Source organism: Apium graveolens, chromosome 10 (assembly GCF_009905375.1).
Source record: "Apium graveolens cultivar Ventura chromosome 10, ASM990537v1, whole genome shotgun sequence".
Classification (NCBI taxonomy): Eukaryota; Viridiplantae; Streptophyta; class Magnoliopsida; order Apiales; family Apiaceae; genus Apium; species Apium graveolens.
In genome coordinates this window covers 167,523,240-167,528,580 of record NC_133656.1, presented here as the reverse complement: position 1 = coordinate 167,528,580, position 5,341 = coordinate 167,523,240, and the positions used below count along the sequence as shown (strand labels likewise).

Genomic DNA, 5,341 nt, shown 5'->3' with positions numbered 1-5,341 from the left:
CCAGTAGGCTTGGGATACGTGGTCAGATGCCGGGATCCCTTTTTCATTTGTTATGTTGTGTTGAAATTCAAAACTTTGTATCATAACGGTTGTTAGAAGTTAAGGATAGATAGGGGGATGTTTTCCAGTTTTCCCTCTGTTTAACCGTGTTATATTATTATACCTTATTTCAAGAACTTGTTGTAATCGATCCTTTTATCTATGTACCTTTGGTTTGTTGAATAATCATATATCTTGTTTCCTATTGTAATATTTCGTCTATATTATAGGTATAGTATAGAAGATTAGTATATATAACTAATAAAACGCATATTAAAAAAAATGCGTTTTTAAGTGGGAAGGAGCATTTTCCCTTGATAAAAGCAACCAGTCTCTCGGCGGTTCCATCCGATCACCCAAAATTAGGCAAAACAAATAAACATACATACAAAAACTCCATCGCTAAGCCTCTGGAACGAGAGGGGTCGCTTAACGGTACTTAACAACTACAATCTGTCTCTTTCTATTTCGCTTTTAATTCGATTTCTAGGGTTTCGCCATTTATGTACCCCCAAAGTTTTCCGTCTCTCTCTCTCTCTCTCTCTAATTTACAGTCCTCGTTTCTGATTAATTTGTATCAGTTAATCAGAATTTAATTAACATTGTAATTGATCATCAATTGCCTCAGTTTGTAAGTTTCGTTTTCTCTGTTTATTGTTTGATTTGACAAATTCAATATAATTTGCTCAACCATACCTAGGGATAGGGGTTTTGCAATTTCTATTAGGTTTATTGGAAATAGTGGGTAATATTTAGGCACAATTATATGGCAGCTGGAAGAAATGGTAGTTATCGTGATGCTTAATTTAGCGATCGTGACTTCGAAATTGATTTCTCCAGGAGAGAATTTGGTTTTTTTAAGGGGGGGAATTAAAGGGTAAGGAATAGTGTTTATGAAACTACTCGGGGTGGTGGTCGAGATAGTAAGGATAGGGGGAGGGTTAGGCAGAAGGATGTGAAAGAGTGGGAAGTGAGTAATGGTGGTTCGTATCATTCTGTTTCGGAGAGTGAGTCGGGGAGTAGTGGAAATGGATGTGGAAGTAGTAGTGGTGGTGGTGGTAGAAGGTTACGTGAATTGTCAGTTGGTTTGGTTGATTGGGAGCCAGGGGAGTTATCGAGTGAAAGTGGATCCGAGGAAGGGATTGATTCGTTACAGGGTAATAATAGTGATTATGCCAAGGAGAATGGGAATCATTCGCATTTTGAGAGTAAGAAGAGGAAGTTCTTGCCAATTGTGTGGGATAAAGAGGAAGTGAGTAATGTATCTAAGGGTAGTATTGTTTTGACTCCTAGTGTGCTTCCTCCTCCACCTCCACTACCGAAGTCTTATAGACAATCATCTAATGCTATTGCTGCAGGTGCTGTGCGAATTTCTCCGATTCAGGATGTTAGGCCTCAACACTCAGAGCCTCTGGTTGAGCATGTTGTGGATATTGTGTCTGATGTAGCAGAGTCTCCAGTTAATTTGTCTTCTTCTCCACTTCAGGAACAGCGCGTTGAGTACAATGATGATTATGCACCAATCATGAGTATAAGATCCTCAAGATGGGCAGATGATGCTGATTCCTTAGCTGATGAAGGTGAGATTTCTGTTTCCCCTTTGGATGTTAGAATGCAGAGAAAGAGGAAGAAAATGCCATTATCTGCACAACATGAGATGAAGGTGCGAAATAAGTTGATTAGTCCAGACTTTGGGGAACTTAAGAGAGAAGGTCCTGAAGGTGCCAGGGCCATATCATCTGATTCCGATGAAGTTGCACGTGGTAGATCTTCGAGTAGAAATAATTATGCTGATAAGGATTTGGACAATAACAATTACATGGAGATGGAGGAAGAACGCAATAACGGTGGTACTAGTGTTAGCCATACATATACAGATTCCGAGGATGAACGTGATTCCCCTAATACGCCTGAACCTGCTGCTTCCCAGAGAAATGTCAACATGCTTCAGGGTTGTAGAAGTGTAGACGAGTTTGAGAGGCTGAACAAGATAGATGAAGGTACATATGGGGTAGTTTACAGAGCTAAAGATAAAAAAAGCGGAGAAATTGTTGCATTGAAGAAGGTTAAGATGGAAAAAGAGAGAGAAGGTTTTCCACTGACTTCTCTGAGAGAAATAAATATTCTTCTTTCCTTTGATCGCCCCTCAATTGTAGATGTGAAAGAAGTTGTGGTAGGAAGTAGTCTTGATAGCATTTTCATGGTAATGGAGTACATGGAGCATGATCTGAAGGCATTGATGGAGACAACGAAACAGCCATTTAGTCAGAGCGAGGTCAAGTGCCTTATGATTCAGTTACTCGAGGGAGTGAAGTATCTTCATGATAATTGGGTTCTCCACAGAGATTTAAAGACATCCAATTTGCTTCTAAATAACCGCGGTGAGTTGAAGATATGCGATTTCGGGTTGGCTCGTCAATATGGGAGCCCATTAAAACCATATACTCATCTGGTTGTAACTTTGTGGTACAGGTGAGATATAAGCCTAAAAATTATTGTAACCCTACTAGGATAATTTTGCTATCACATATCACTTTTAAAATTAGTAGGTGCTTTTCACATGTCATTATGGGGGTGTTTGGGGTTGATTTTCACATGTTTCTTCCTTCGTTACCATTTCAGTTAGACATTTACCACTACTTGGATACCAATTTTTTATTTGTATATTAAGTTTATTTTGTACATTTCATGACAAGACTAAAATAATTCTTTAATACAGGGCACCTGAACTTTTGTTTAATGGGAAAACAGAGTTTGATCAGATTGACAAGGTAATCTTCATTTCAATTTTCAATATTAATAATCCCTTGGCAACTAAAGCTTACTTTCTGGATTATTGGTATGCATTACTTTTTATGGTCCAATTTTCAATATTAATTATCCCTTGACCCCATCACTGCAGATATTTAAAATGCTTGGCATGCCAAATGAGACTATTTGGCCTGGTTTCTCTGAACTCCCTGGAGTCAAGGTGAACTTTGTCAAGCATCAGTAAGTATCTCTCTTTTTAGATAACAGTATTGGTAGCAATAAGTATAAGATTACCCTTTCTTATATTTCCCACTGTTTTCCTAGGCTTCCAGATTTAGGTGCTTCTGGTCTGACTTAATAGCCTCAACTGGTGACATTAGAAGGGACTTTTATCATCTGTCCATTTAACAAGAGATGTATTTGTTTCAGGTACAATCTACTGCGTAGGAAGTTCCCAGCTACATCTTTCACAGGTCCAGTTCTTTCCGATGCTGGATTTGACCTGCTGAACACATTTTTGACTTACGACCCAGAGAAGGTAACTCTACATCCCTGTTGTAGGTTATTATAAGGGTGTTTTACTGATATATCCCGTTTTGAAAACTGATTTACAAAAATGTCCCATTTATTATTGTATTTATAAATATATCCTATATTTGAAATTTTTTATCACTTTAAATTAATCATGGTTAAATTTGCTATTTCATATTTGTAAATGACTTATATAGCCCTTATGACTAACAAATGAATGAACTTTTTTTCTTTTATAATTTACTCAATGGTAGGTTTAATTTTTTACAAATAATTTTTCATCAATATAAGGATCTGGTACAATATAAACAAGACACTTTAATTGCTGGTTGATACAAAATAATACATAAATCAATTATTTAAAAATCAACAATGAAGGTTGTTAGATTGAAAATTAAAAAAAAAAACTTAAGTTTAAAAAAGAACAAAAAAGATTACAATTCTTGAAATCCAAATCTATAATATTTTAAGTGTTGCATACAAAGAGCTACAAACTTGAAGTTTTTTTTTGAATTCCTATTACAAATAATAAATTACTATTATTATTAAAGCAACTCAAGATGTTAAAATAACAAAAAATGTTAGGTTTCACAAAAAAAGATAATAAAAACTAATAATCAAAAATTATTATTTTCTAATATCTATTTCTTAAGGGGATGTACCTAACATATGGAATTGGCCAATTTTTTTTAAAGGCCAAAAATAGATACAAGAGATACAGGGAGTAACAAAAATCTAAGATAGTAAATTATTTAGCCCCAGCTATAATAGTCACAGGGGTATTCTAGTCATATAAAGTATATAAATATTTATTTTTATAATTTAATATTAGTTTTTAAGTTATACATGAGTTAAAGATTAACTATAGGACATATTTATAATTATTGAACAAAACGGGACATACTTGTAAAGTGACTTATTAATTTGGGATATAATAGACAAATTCCCTTATTATAATTGGCATTGTATTTTAGCTATTGATTCTTGCTTTGTTGAATGCACAGAGAATAACAGCTGATGCTACTCTAAGCCATGAGTGGTTCCGTGAAGTCCCTCCTCCCAGATCCAAAGATTTCATGCCTACTTTTCCCGCTCATCATGCTCAAGACAGGTATGTTCTAGGCATTTGAACTTGGTTGATGAAGATTAACTGTTCTTTTGATCACTTGTGCTGTTTTACAATTTATTTGGCAATTCAACCAAACTGCGTTAATTTTTTTCCAGACGAACACGAAGAGTACTGAAGAGTCCAGATCCTCTTTAAGAGCAACGGCGGAAAGAGTTGCAGCAAAGAGAATTTGGGACAGGCTGTCTGTTTGGCTAAGCAAATACAGTATTTGCTAAGGCGGTCAGAAGCTATAAGTTTTTTATATGTAGAACCCACAAAATGAGATGTTGAACCATGCCTAAGGTGGTAAAACTTTATTTGTGAGAAGATTATTCGTGGTGTTTTTTAGCAGGCACTCTGTGATGATCTGGGTGAGAAGTTCGAATTTATGGGGCCTGCAATCAGATAATAGCAGCCTGACCTGTTCTTCAGCTCTGTCCGTTGATATTAAATTGCATCTGTGACACCGCTTTCATTGCAAGGTCTGACACAATGGCCTCTACTAATATAATGTCAAGGAGCAGTTTTTGTTAGAACTCTTATATGTATAATATTTGCTGTGTTGACTCAATTGTAAACAGTTCTCTTTTAATTGGTTTTTCATCCAGTTGGATTTTCATGCCGTTATAAGTTCTATCATTTTTAATCTTTTTATTGTGTTTGCATGAGGCGAATGGTCCAAAGCGAAGGGGCTTACAAAGCCTTTCATTGATGGAGATTTGGCAGAAAGTATTTTGACATTTTCAGGTAATTTATGTAACCTGACAATGGGATGTCATCAAGGGTCGGAATATCATACATGTTTCATGTGTTGATAGTTGTAAAATATTTTCTTAGCAATCACTATGATAATTTACCTAGCGAAAGGTCTGCAAACTTCATATGTTAGAATTTGGATATAAGAACGGAAAT

General features: G+C 35.6%; 1 pseudogene; it reads left to right on the top strand.

The window, feature by feature from the left end:
* Window positions 1-339: 339 nt before the first annotated feature.
* Window positions 340-5,036, top strand: LOC141693164 (cyclin-dependent kinase G-2-like; annotated as a pseudogene).
* Window positions 5,037-5,341: the final 305 nt, after the last annotated feature.